Source organism: Hemiscyllium ocellatum, chromosome 7, assembly GCF_020745735.1.
Source record: "Hemiscyllium ocellatum isolate sHemOce1 chromosome 7, sHemOce1.pat.X.cur, whole genome shotgun sequence".
NCBI classification, from domain to species: Eukaryota; Metazoa; Chordata; class Chondrichthyes; order Orectolobiformes; family Hemiscylliidae; genus Hemiscyllium; species Hemiscyllium ocellatum.
This window is the reverse complement of record NC_083407.1, coordinates 94,560,020-94,575,135: the sequence shown is the minus strand read 5'-3', so window position 1 is coordinate 94,575,135 and position 15,116 is coordinate 94,560,020.

The window sequence follows — 15,116 nt, the reverse complement described above, 5'->3', positions numbered from 1 at the left end:
GAGAGGTCATAACCTTAGGATAAGGTGTAGAAAATTTAAAACGGTTAAAGAGAAGCTACTTCTCCCAAAGGGTTGTGAATCTGCGGAATTCATTACCCCAAAATGCGGTGGGTGCTGGGACAGTGGGTAAGTTTAAGGAGGAACTAGACAGATTTTTCATTAGTAATGGGTTGAAGGGATATAGGGAGAAGACAGGAAAATGGGGGTTGGGAACTTATCAGCCATGATCGAATGTCAGAACAGACTCGATGGGCTGAACAGACTAATTCTGCCCCTTTATCTTATGAACCAGATGGAATTTTATGACATTTAGTAATGGCTTCCATTAGACCAGCTTTCATTTAGTTCCAGGTTTGATTGAATTTGATGAATTTCAGAATCCACCATGGTGGGATTCAAACCCAGGACATTGGTATAGGTACTGATTCTAGACTGGAAGTTCAGGAACATTTCCACTTACACCACCATCACTCCTGGATATTGGGCGGCTGCACTCCTGAAGAGAAGATTAGGGTGGGAGAGGGAGAGAGTCCAAAGCTGTGAGAGGCTAGAGCAAATTCAGGTTATCCTACACTACTTGAAGCCAGGCTCCGGGTCTGCCTGGTGGAGGGGTGGTATATTTTGATTGGAGCGACCATCGGCTGAGCTCTCAGCTTCCATTGCACCACAAGCTGTGGTTGCCTAGTGTCTGAGTTCTGCGGTGCGAGTTCAGATTGAAGACATGATCTCTCAACGTGCTGCCACTTTGGACCAAGTCAACCCAGTCCAAAGGTAAGGATTGTGGTAGCAGTCCATCCAGCTGGTGGGCATTGCATGTTCAGATGGCAGAGTTTGTCCTCCAAGGCCATCTGCAGCCTTCCTCACTGAATGTCAACCATCTTCCCATCATCCCCACTGTAGCACTGTGTGGGAAAGCCGGGACAAGCAAAGGTACAAGGATGAGCATACAGGTGGTTAGTTGGTTTCCATATGGAATATCAGATGGTTTTATTGATAAAGTTGGTTTGGAATATTTGTTCTGCTTATATTTCAGCCTGGAGGACATGTGCTGGTCACTACTGGAAGGAAGGTTGGGTTTGGGTCTGCTTTTGGGTTGGGAGTTGTGGTTATTCTCAGTGATACTCAAGGTGGATGGGCTCTCCTAGAAGAGATGATGGTTGCCTCCCTTCTTCCTCCTCCTCCTTTTCCTTCACCTCTCTTGCACTGCAGCAGCTTGTTATATTTGAGGTGCATGTCCTCATGATGGTGAGTCTTGTGCAGACCATGACAGAGCTGACGATTTGTGCTGGCCTCTGGAGAGTACAGTGAGACTTCTCCGGAGTGTTCCAGCCAATGGCATACTGCCCGAACCTCTAATGGTTACACATGGTGTGGCAATGCGTTTGCACTGTGCACTGGAGTCACCATTGGCTAGCCCTGGTTGTCCAGTCACCACCAGTTGGTTCTTGTGATGGCTGAATGCTGATGTTATCAGTGTAATTTAAAGACATAATGGCTATTGCCAGGGCACAAGGCATTGACCTGCACATGAGTGTGAGTACACATAGGTTGTCCACTGAGACAGTGGGACACTTTGCATTGCTCTCTATCTATGGAGGCAGCTAGGGGCTTGCTTAGTTCCATTGGCTGGTTTGTAACCCTAACAGCATGGGTTCAATTCCCACACTGGCTGAGATTACCATGAAGGACTCTCCTTCTCAACCTCTCCCCTCATCTGAGACATGGTAACTCTCATCCTGTTTCTCTCTCTAAAAGTAAGACCAAGGCAACTTTACCTTTGTTTACCTTATCTCACTTAAGGATGGAGAAAGAAACTGAGTTTCAATGTCACATGGCATGATTAGCAGGTGGTTAATGCTCATAAACCATTGAAACATAGAACACAGAAACAGACCCTCCATCCAACCAGTCTGTGCCGAACATAATTCCAAACTAAACTACTCCCATCTGCCTGTACTTGGCCCCATCCTGCCAAATATTTCTTGTTCATGTCCTTTTCTAAATGCCTTTTAAGCATTGTAACTTGCTCTGGAAGTTCATTCCACACATGAACCACTCTCTGTCTAAAAGAATTGCTCTTGTGTCTTTTTAAAATCTTTCTCCTCCCACCTTAAAAGTACCCCTCCCCCCCCCAGTCTTGAAATTCCCCATCCTGGGGAAAGGACATCTGCCGTACACCTTTTCTATAGCCCACATGATTTTATAAACCTCTTTAAGGTCACCCCTCAACCTTCCATCCTCTAGTTAAAGTCCCAGCCTATCCAGCCTTCCTTATAACTCAAACCTTCCATTCCCAGCAACATCCTGGTAAATCACCTCAAAACCTTCTCCAATTTAATAATATCCTTCCTATAACAGGGCAACCAGAACTGCACAGAGTAGCAGAGAGACCTCACCAATGTCCTGTACAACCTCAACATAACATTCTAACTCCTCTATTCAAAGCTCTGAATAAGAAAAGCAAGGTGCTAAACAATTTACAATTTAAACATGCAGCACATGTTTTTTAATCAAACCCTTGCTTTGTGCTGCATTTTGTCATCTGTTTGGGCTGGTATGGGGGGAGCTGATGGCCTTTTAACTGATTTTTCTGCAGTCTGTGTTCATCCTGATGAGAACGTTTTATTTACAGACGTTATACATACCCAATAAGTAGCTCCACATCTACTCAGAGTGTCTTGTCCAGGAGATCTCTTTCCCACTCTCTCCTTAGACTTGTGATCCCATACCGTCAATCCATCATCATCTCGTGGACTCACACTGAAAAGCCATCACTGCACATGCAGCTTTTTAAATTCTCCTTACCCAGCTTCCCCCATCCCCATCTCATCCTTCATCCTCTAGGGTGAGGTACCAACTCCTGTGCAGTACGGGGAAAGCCTGGGTGGATACACAGTGGTGATGCAAGGTGACTATTGGCTGGGGTTTGGATTTGAGCTGTGAATCCACACTGAAGGGATCAAGGCTTCCCAGCCATTTCCAGTGAACCAGATGCAAAATATTTCGTTTTCCAGTTGGGACTGAAAGATCCATAGACCAGTGCTTCATTGTACCAGTGTGACCATCTGTAGATAAATAGTTAGGAAAACACAGTGGGCAATTAGAAAATGGCAACAAATGTGGCGATTGATGAATAACGACAAATAAAAATGAATGAATTAGTGTGTATGAGTTGTGTAAAACATGTATGTATATTATTCATAGGTTGTGGATTTGAAACAAAACAAATGAATGTACAATTCAGCAACATTGGTGTGTATGTTTTTGTATAGCACGCTGCAAGACATGTAGGCTGCATGTTCCACTGACTCGCTGATTGAATCAAGCCAACATGTTCCTTCAGTTATTTGATATCGGCAGAGGTCAGACTATACTCAGTCAGCCCGCACCCGGAAAGTGCAAAACAAAACACCTCTTATTAGATGTGACTCTATGATAAGGCAACACTTGACAAACATTTCTGAGTGCGCTAGTAATCCATACCTTTTTTCTTATGTATATTGTTGTGATTGTTTGCAATTCGGGATTCTCGAATTCATCCTGATGAGTGCAGGATCAAATGCTTTGGCAAGTCATCTCTTTTTAAGCAATGTTTGGGTTATGTACTGTCATGTAACCGTTAACAAACAAATGATCTTATAGCCTTTTTGAGGCTTAGTATATATATCTACATTTTTTAAAGTTTATTATAATTTTCTATCATGGAGTAACTAAACTCATTCCATCGAATTACATAAAATCTACAGCACAGCAACAGGCTATTTCATCCAACTATTTTATTCCCCCAACAATCCTCCTCCCACTCCCCGTTGGTTAACTCAATAGCTAGTCATCAATTCCTTTCTCCTTCATATATTTATCCAGATTCCCTTTAAAGACGTCTCTACAATTTGCCTCAACTGTTTTTTGTGGTAGTGGGTCAAGCATTTTAACTGCTCTGGCTTAATCAGTTTCTCCTGCATTGCAATGGCTGAGGGGTGACCTTATCGAGGCTTACAAAATTATGAGCGGAATGGATAGGGTAAATAGGCAAAGTCTTTTCCCTGTGGTCTGGGAGTCCAGAACTAGAGGGAATAGGTTTAGGGTGAGAGGAGAAAGATATAAAAGAGACATAAGGGGCAACGTTTGCACACAGAGGGTGGCATGTGTATGGAATGAGGTACCAGAGGAAGTGGTGGAGGCTGGTACAATTGCAACATTTAAGAGGCATTTGGATGGGTATATGAATAGGAATGGTTTGGAAGGATATGGGCCGGGTGCTGGCAGGTGGGACTAGATTGGGTTGGGATATCTGGTCAGCATGGACATGTTGGACCAAAGGATCTATTTCCATGCTGTACATCTCTATGACTCTATAAGTATTGATGATCCTGAATACCTCATCATTGTGAACCCCAGTTTCTGACCCCTCCTCAACTGAAAGCCTCTTTTCTACATCTAGCTTAATGAACCCTTCATAATTTTACAGACCTGTATCAGGTCATTCCTCAGCCTTCTCAATTCTACAGAAAAGATCCCCAGCCTGTTCTATCTTTCCTGATAGTTATAATTTATGGCTCTGGTATCATTCTCAGCTTTATTTGTTGTTTGAACACATGTTTGTTTGTTGTAGATTTTAAATTCATTATATTTGGAAACCTCACTTTTATTGAAAATCAGTGCATGGGTTGTTTATTTAAACAAGGGTGTATTTGGTTTGTGTGTTAGTTGCAAATCCTTTTTGCCACAGTGATAACTTTATCTGTCATGGTCATTTGGCACCTCTTCTGTTTTTTAATATGTTAGTGTTTATCCTGTGCATTTACAAAGGGATGAAAAACATTGAGCTGAAACATTTCATTTGCCCTGTCAGGGAGGCTAATTGTTGTCAGAGACAAGGTGATGTTTCACGATAGGTATTTGTTAGTGGTTCTGTTGTCTGTTTGCCATTAAGGCTATTGCTCACAGCCAGCCAGTAGGGGTTATGTTGAGATTCATTGGTATATGCTTGCTGTACTGTTCGAAGTGAATACAGCTGCAGCATGAGTCCATCTTCCTTTCATGAGGTTTTTTTGAAATGCAGGTTTTCTCCTTGGCTTTACCATGAAACCAAGCTTTGATTCTTCATTATCTTCACTGGTTATTTATAGTACAGAACTGCTACTGATAGGATAGAGTGGTGCTGTACTAATTGTTGATGAAAGCACTTTAAATTGGCTTTATGCGATGATGCCATAATACATTAGGACAGCACTCATTACCAATGCAGTATCTTCACTGGGATCACTCTCTACTCTGACTAAGAAGGCAGAACGTTTGGGTGTCAATCCAGTGAAGCTGCAACTCAGAGTGCTGCACTGTTGAAGCTATTGTCCTTCAGCTGGCATGTTTAACCAAGGCACCACCTGCTTACTGAGAGGATGCTTTCCATTTAAGGCAGATAAGGGACCTCTCCTGATGAGCATTCAGTCTGCACAAATGTTAATTAATCTCAGTTGCTGCTTATGGGATCTTGCTCTGTTACAATGTGTTGCATTAGTTTATATAACAATATTGTGTAACAATATCATCAATAATCCAATAGCTGTCAAGTGCTTTGGGATATCTTGAAGAGCTGAAAGGTTCTGTAAGAATACGATGCCTTTCTTCATTAGTGTTGTGTAGATTGCAGATGAAAGCACAACACTTTGGTTCTGCCCTCCGTGCTGATGACCAAACATTAACATGACACACTGGGAAGCACTCCATAACTGCCTCATTGTAGAAAATTTACTAAAGCATTCAGACTATGTCGTGTGAAATCTAGCTTTGCAAGAAAATGTCAAATGCCCCAGCCAAGATTAATCCATCAAAACCAAAAACGAATGGACTTGTGATTTATTTATGACTCTTTCAGGGATCTGCCAGGTCTCCTGCATTACAACAAAGAAAAACTTAGTTGATCTTAAGCAAGTTCAAATGTCTTGAGGCCATTCATTAGACCATAAAATGTTCTACTTTTTTTATATGACTTATGTTAAATAAGTTACATTGTAAGTGGTTAAACTGACATGTGTTCATTCCAGAAAAAAATGCAAAAAAAATTAATTGGAATGATCCTAAATTTGGGCAATTGTATTGCCATGGTCTAAAGAGAGAGAGAGAGAGAGAGAGAGAGAACTGATGAAGATATACAATCTGAGGGTTACTGTACCTCAAGCAATGGGAGATGTTGAGAAGGAGAGTCCTTCGTGGTTATGTCAGCTAGTGATGGGAGTTGAACCAAAATTGTTGGTATTCCAAACAACCATCCAGCCAACTGAGCTATACTCCTAAATATGATGATGTGAGCAACTGATGTATGTAATAGACAACTGACCGATTATATTTTGTGTGTTTGTTTCCGGTACACCCCCCTCCACCAGAAGCTTGGTATAAGGAATGTGGTGACCTGAATTTCAATCACTTGGAAAAATGCGGGTTTCAGCTCCTGGATCTTTTGTGAATGCAATTTTTTTTCATGGGATTTGCTAGCAAGGGCTCATTTGCTGCCCTGAATTGTCAGTGAACGGAACTCTTTACTGGGCCATTCCATTTGAGGCGTTCGAGAGGGCAATGTTTGGTTATTTGGATAGTAATGGTGTGCAGGGATACAGGAAAAGACAAGAGATTGCCACTGGATAATAGAGCCAGTGCAGGTACGATGGACCAAATGGCCTCCTTGAGTCAATGTCATTCCGTGTAATTAAGACAGAGATAGATAAGTTATTGATTAGTCATAGGATTAAAGGGTATAGGGAGAAGGCAGGGGAATGAGGTTGAGAAACGTATCAGCCATTATCAAATGGCGGAACAGACTTGATGGGATGGGCCATATGGCAAAATTCTGGTCATATTTGTTATGGTCTTATGGCCCAAGCAAGTGAAGATTGAGCTGCCATTATAGAACCATGGAAAATGGGGAATGTTCATGTGACAGAATTACCGAGGATTAAGTGCTGCAAACTTGAACATAGGTCCCCAGATATGTGGCAGGACAGCTGTTCACTGCTGGCAGCGTGTGTTAGAGACACTGGATGCCAACGATGCATGTTACTTACTAACCTTCTTGTTGGCTTCACATTCCCAGCTAAGGTCTTGCACAATTGACACTTCTTGCAATGTTCACTCCCTGCAGACAAAATTTGACACCACATGACAAGAAGCTATTAGATGAGGTCACTTGGTGCCTTGGTCACAGCAGGAGGAGAGAGGGAGGCTTTGGGAACATGAAAGGGCCATTGCTGCCTTCCAACTGTGACTCCATCTTAAAGCTTGATATTTAGCATGACCACAGAGTGAGGCAGGAGAGATGGGGGAAACGTTATAAGATTATACAGTGGTTTATGATGGAAATAGGAGTCCAGACTCATTTCCTTCGTAAGTGGCCCAGCAAACAGAAAGGGCATGTCAAGCCTGAATCTGCACTCCCCAGCTACCTCTGCAGCCTTGGGGCCTTGTGACCCAACTTGCTCTGCCTTGTGACCGCTGACTTATTGACCTCTGATGGCACAGCTAGAGAAATGAAGTGATTACAATCTGGGATGCAGAAGCACAGGAGGATCATGGGTATCTCTGAAAGCGGTACAGTCGGTCTCTTAAGCCTGCTTTACCATTCAAGAAGATCTGGCTGTGGTCTCAGCTCCAGTATCTTGTCAGTCCCTCTCATAATCCTCGACCCTTCCTGGCTGTCAGAAATATATCAAACTATGTTGTAACCCCCTAAATTCAATGACCTCACCTCCTCTGGTTCTGGAGAGCAGAATACAGAGACCAGTAACACCCTGTTGGAAAAACATTCTCCCCACCTATGTGGGCCACAAAACGAAATATCTTCCAGGTATCCACCCCCTCAAGCTCCCTCAGGACCTCACATCATCCGTCATTCTTCTTCATTCCAATGAATGTAGACCCAAGCTGTTCAAATATTCCTTATAAGGCCAGCACTTCATCCCAGGAATGTAACCCACAAATTCTCTGAACTACCTCTAAAGCAAATACTTTTTTCAAACAAAGAGACCAAAACTGTTAAACTCAGAGTTAACAAGTGCAGGGGCCATGGATGAGCTGAACTTGGTGTGAGTTAGGGCATGGGCTGTAGTATTATGAGCTGAGCCCTTTGATGCACGCTTTTAATATTACTCAGCCGCAAGCTCAGATTCAGAAATTATTAGCCGTCAGAATTCAGACCTTCTGATCTCAACTCACCAGGTCTCCTTCCTCAAATACATTGGTTGACTGTCTCCGATGTGACAACTCGCCGAGTTCCAACTGTTTGGAAAGTTGTTGATGGATCATTCCAGCACTGCAGCAATGAAACACTTGCCTGTAACTGTGCTCTCTCCGTACCAGCTGGGATTTGGGGCATTTCAACACACTTTGGAAAGGATTACATTGGTCTTGAACGATACCTGGACATGAGGGGTTAAGTCATCAGGAGAGATTATTTAAATTAGTTTAGACAGTTAAGGGGTGATCTGATTAAAGTCTTCATGGTTTTAGATTAGATTACATTACTTACAGTGTGAAAGTCCACACCGACCCGCAACCCACCCAGACCCATTCCCCTACATTTAACCCTTCACCTGACACTACGGGCAATTTAGCATGGCCAATCCACCTAACCTGCACATTTTTGCACTGTGGGAGGAAACCAGAGCACCCGGAGGAAACCCACGCAGTCACGGGGAGAATGTGCAAACTCCACACAGAGAGTTGCCTGAGGCGGGAATTGAACCCGGGTCTCTGGCACTGTGAGGCAGCAGTGCTAACCACTGTGCCACCATGCCACCCATATGGTATTAACAGGAAAAGGCAGAGCAGTTGAAGATTGACTATTTCCTCTTGTTGGGGATTCTAGAGCTAGAGGACATAGTATGAAAATTAGGACCAGACCTCTCAGGAGAGATGTTAGGAAGCACAAAAAGTGTGGTAGATATTTGGAACTGTCCCCCGAAACAGCTATGGATGCTAGATCAGTTGTTAGTTTTAATTCTGACAGAGATAGTTTAATATTAAACAAACCTATTAAGGGATATGGACCAAAGACAGGTATATGGAGTTAGGCCACTGATAAGCTATGACCTTCCTGAATGACGGAACAGGCTTGAGGGGCTGATGGCTACTCCTGTTCCAATGTTGTACTGAAGAACAAATCATGCCTTTAGACAAGTGAAGGCCCCGCTCCTGTGCATGCCTGAATTGTATACTTAAAGCTGCATCAGTTTCATATATTAGGGAATATGGGTTGGCAATCCAGGTTTGGATAAAATCTCAGTGGTGGTTAACTGGACTTTTAATCAGATAGTAAAACAGGGTGTGTGTGTGTATGTATATATAGTGTGTGTTTATGTATATATATATAGTGTGTGTATGTCTATATAGTGTGTGTATATATATAAAGTGTGTGTGTATATATAGTGTGTGTATGTATATGTAATGTGTGTATGTATATACAGTGTGTGTATATATGGTGTGTGTATATATAGTGTGTGTATATATAGTGTGTGTATATATAGCGCGTGTGTGTATTTATAGTGTGTGTATATAGTGTGTGTGTATATAGTTTGTGTGTATGTATATATAGTGTGTGTGTATATAGTGTGTGTATGTATATATAGTGTGTGTGTATATAGTGTGTGTACGTAGAGTGTATGTATATATAGTGTGTGTATATAGTGTGTATGTATATATAGTGTGTATGCATATATAGTGTGTGTATATATAGTGTGTGTGTATATATAGTATGTGTATATAGTGTGTATGTATATATAGTGTGTATATAGTGTGTACGTATATATAGTGTGTGTCTGTGTATATAGTGTGTGCATATATAGTGTGTATATATAGTGTGTGTATATAGTGTGTGTATGTATATACAGTGTGTGTATGTGTGTATATATATATATATATAGAGAGAGAGAGTGTGCGTATATATAGTGTGTGTATGTATATATAGTATGTATGTATATATAGTGTGTGTATATAGTGTGTGTGTATAGTGTGTGTGTATAGTGTGTGTGTATATACAGTGTGTGTATATATAGTGTGTGTATGTATAGTGTGTGTATGTATATATAGTGTGTGCATATATATAGTGTGTGTATGTATGTATAGTGTGTGTGTATGTATATATAGTGTGTGTGTGTATGTATATATAGTGTGTTTGTGTGCGCACGTGCATGTCTGTGTGTCTGTGGTGCGTGCTTTCTCAACAATATGGACATGTGAGCACCATTGTATACAGAATGGAGCGGTCATCATAGTTAACTTGATCAGAGCAACTTGGAAAAGCCCAACCAGCAATGAACAGCTCCAACACAGCAGGGCAATGACCTGAAGAGCACGGCTGGGGTCTGAATGAAGTGCAGGATGCTTCAGTAATGAAGGAATCTGAAACCCAGACCACTTCCACTTCGCAACCTGGTTAGCTCAATCGATACAATTGTCAATGTCCTGATTGGGCTGGGGCGAACTCTCAAGGACATGACCTCTCCCCAGACTGTAACATCACAAGACCTAAAAACCATATGTATGACCTCGACGTGTAAAGAAATGAATAGCCAGACCTCAACACAACATGCAGAGGGAGGTGAGTTAGCCAGGTATGAAATGTTATCCTCTCAGAATGGTAAACCAGTCAATACTCTGGCTAGTTAACAACTGGAAGTTAAATGATCACAAATGGTGCAGAGTAACTGATGCACTGGAAAGACTGGTAGAGACAGGGCCATCAACAATGATGTGGAATGAGCATCCACACATCGCTCAGTCCTGGAGCCCAGTAGGAGAGCACTCCTAGCAGGAGTGCAGTGCTCTGCGATGCTAAGTCGGTTTAATGGGTGAAGATCCACCTTAACCCATTCTCACCAGCTGTGATTTATAAATCTCGGCTGTTGATGACCTCATCCTGAATTCTTGGCATTTCGGGAAGTGAGATTGTACATTCTGTGTCAGGCAAGTGCATCCTCAGTCATGGGGATTGTGCAATAGCCTGCCTCGAGGGGCTCTGAAACCTGATGGTTGCCAGGTTTCTGTGCGTGAGCAGAACAGAGATAAACCAGTGCTAATAATTCCCAGACTGCTCTTTTGATGCTTTTTAAAGGTGTCTATTTATTCCTACAAGTATGAGATGGCAATTGGGCTATTAATACTGCTCATGGTGCAAGTTGTTGTTATAGAGATAAAAAGGGGGAAAGGCTGACAGTTTGATATTTGGAAGGATTAATTTTTCTAAGTGTTTGTATCAGCACAACACTCTTTACTGTTGGTTGTCAAACTTGCAGCTTGTAAAAAAAAATTCCGACGGGATCTGAGGACCCTGAGGAGGTTTTCATGTGTTTTGAGTGTTGAATTTCGAGAAACTGGTTGGTTTGCTTCCAACCTGTCTCCAGGCGGCTGTTTGCTGAGCTGGACTGGCGTTGGTCCAATCAAGTCCCCGAAGCATGTTTCTCAGCAGAGGCAAGGGCTCAGTCTGTGTGGAATTGGCAAAGTAGCCAACATGGTCAGTTCACAGGGTCTTGATTTGACTGAAAACATGCCTTGCTTTAGCTGCTAGTTGGCCCCTCTGGCTTCCTCGTCATTTACAATACCTTGCAAAGCAGAGAGGTGTCTTAAGGCCCTTAGATCAGTAATAATTCTGCTGTACACACACTGGTTAAACATTGGTGTCAGCTGGTACAAATATTTATTGAGGTGCATGGAAAGTAAACAGCAGTGCAGAAGGTTATATACTTGGCAAATTGCTGCAATACCAAAGGAAGTTAAATACTGAAGATTGAATTGAATGTTGGCTAGAGTCTGGGCACAGTGAATGCAAGGAATTTACAGATGCTCTTAATCAATATCTCTCAGACAATGTATAAGCCTGACTTGCTGCTTTAACTGATATTTGTATTTGTTTTCAACCACTACTTTTTTGTATCTTCAGTCATTGGTTTCTTTCCAACGAGGTGTCTCCTAACAGACTTGCTCAGAGATGTTATGATACACCTCTGGAGCAGATGGGACGTGATCCCAAGTGGGAACACTATCACTGTCACTATCACAAGAGTGCCACCCAAAGATACACTCAGTTTTCTGACTGATTTTCTTTTCATTTCTTCTTCCCGGACAGCATGATATTTCCAGAGCTGAAGGATATTCATTGTATTTTTACAATCAGCTCGATCAGGTATGTTATGGAACACTGCTGACTCAACTGGGACTTGAACCCATGTCTTCTGGCTCAGAGGTAGAGACACTACCACTACATCTTGAGGACCTTCATCGAGTTGCTCGCCAACCTTCTGCTGTTTGCTGCCAGAGAGAGAAAAAGCGATCTTCAAAATGGTACAAATTTCCCCAACATCAGAGTATCGCCAAACTGATGCCCAAATATTGCGAATATCTAAATAACATCCAAGGAGCACTGCCATCAATGTTGCTATTAGACACTCATGACAGGAGAGGTGGCTTGTTATTTTTCCAAATCCCCTTGCTGTTCATTCACAAAAGACATTTGCTGAGCTTCATGAGCAGGTTTTCTGGTCCCCTCCTCCATATTTTAGTGAAGAACAGTAGGGAATCCTCCTTTTCAAGCTATTGGCAGGCTGTGAGTGTCACAAGTACGCCCAGTCCTTATTACCATTGTTGACCGACTTTCAGTCGCTGGGCATCTTGCGAGATGATTTCAGGGAGCTGTGAAGAATCAGCACATTACTGTGGCCTGTGTGTGGAGTCAAATCTAGGTTAAAGAGGACAGGGTTAGCAGATATCCTTCCCTAAAGGGCAATGGTGAACCAAACAGGATTTTATGACAAATAGGCATTTTTTGTGATCATCAGTACGGGAATGTAACTTCTTAATTTCTCATTTATTTTATCATTTATTTACTAAATTTAAAGTCCCAGCTAGCAGGATGGAATTATAGCATGAGGTTAATAGCCCAATAATGAATCTGGGGAGATACTTATGGGGATAATGAAATGGCAGAGAAGTATAACAGATATTTTGCAGCAGACTTTATGGTGGAAGATGCTTTGAGCACCCCACTAATACCAAAGAACACTGGTGAAGAATTAAGTACCATTACCATCAATAGAGCAGTAGTAAACTAATGAAGCTAAAGTATAAATAAGTCCCCTGACACTGACAGCTTGGATCTAGGGTCCACAAAGAAGTATCTATGCAGATATTTGACGTATTAGTTGAAATTTTTCAAACATTCTTGGATTCTGGAGAAGAGCTGGAGGATTGGAAAACTGCCAATGCTACACCCCTATCTGAAAATGGTGGGGAAGCAAAAGTTGGGTGGCTATTGTTGGAAAAGTATCAGAATCAACTATGAAGGAAGTAATAGCAGAACGCTTGGAAAATCATAATCTAATCAAGCAGAGTTAGCATGGCTTCATGAAAAGGAAATCATGTTTGACTAATTTTTAGAGTTTTTTGAGTAAGTCTCAACCAGAGTGGATAGAGGGGAACCAGTAGGTGTGTTGTATTTGGACTTACAGAAGGTGTTCAACAAAGTACTTCACAAAAGGCTCAGTCATAAGTTACCAGCCCATGGTGTTGGAGGTAGTATATTGGTGTGGATAGAGAATTGGTTAATAAGTGAGAGACAGCGAGTGGTTCTTTTTCAGGTTGGCAACGTGCACCAGTGGGGTTCGACAGGGATCAGTGCTGGGACAGCAACTGTTTGCACAAAATGTTATTGAGTTGGAGGAAGGAAGTGAAGCTTGTGATTTCAAATAAACCTGTTGGACTATAACCTGGTGTTGTGTGATTGCATTATAAGCAAAGACTAATCAGGGCTGGGACTGTACTCACTGGAGTTTGGAAGTAGGAGAGGTGATCTCATTGAAATATATAGAATTCTTAAGGGGCTTGACACGCTAAGTAGTGAGAGGATGTCCCCCCTCATGAGACAGTCTAGGACCAGAGGCCCATACTGTCAGAATAAAGGGTCACCAATTTAAGGCTGAGATGAGGAGGAAGTTCTTCTCTCAGAGAATTGTGAGCATTGCCACAGAGAGCTGTGTGAGAAGAGTCCTTTGTATATTTAAGATTGAGATAGATAGATAAATAGGTGGATGGATGGATGGACGGACTACAAACCAATGGTTAATGGTTAAGGACAGGCTAGTGGATGTGGTGAATGTTGAATGTTGGAGCAGTCCCGAAGAGCTGAATAACCTACTCCAGGTCCTATTTATTATGGTCTGAACATTATCACTATACTGTTACTTACAAAAACCCATAAATAACAATATTAAATACTAAAGTCCAAATAATAACCAACTCATTGTGAATGAAAATCGCTTAGACGCTAATTTGGTTGCATTTCACAGCGAGTTTCTCTCCATGAGTCTTAGCAAGTTTTCTCACTTTATTTTCCCAAACTTGTCAAAGTAACTTATACACCACCCCACTATGTTGTCCCACTTGTATTCTCGAACTTGTCACAGGTGGAAGTACTTCCCACTGCCCGGACCTCCCAGGATTCCTGGGTCCATCTCCATCCTTAAAGGTCAGCTGTGCACCCTTGGAAACACTTGTGGTCCACAGCTGCCGTATGTGGTTCCTGCCAATTGACCCAAATTGCTGGTGAGGACCAGGGATGTCCTGGTGAATTGTGAGAGTGGTCATGCGATATCACATGGTCACCAGCTGTGGAGTGTGGAGTGTTGTAATTGTGTGATTGTTGTCTGACACAATTACCTGCAGTGTCTGTGTTGCCCCCCAGTGTGTTGGGCAGACGATGATTTACGGTTTGGATACGTTGGGCTGAACCTAACAACTACTTGGGTAACTGTCAATTCTGGCAAATTTCAAGGAGGGTTCCTCTCCGCGAGGCCGAGCTAATATTCTTGTGTTATTCACGCAAACCCACCACAGCAGAGCCTGGTAGAACTCAGCATCCTTGACATCTGAGCCGCACCTGGTAAAGGACTATCAGTCCATAGCTCATGGTGGGCAGGATAGAGAATGGGATACTAACACCCCCTGTTTTCTGGGCATGTCCTTGTGGACAGAGTGGTGTAGAGCAGGGGTATCCTTCTTCCCACAAGACTTACAGGAGATGGCCATGCCAGCAGATGTGGCAAGTTTGATCCGAGGCTGTCACTCAGCTCAGAGCA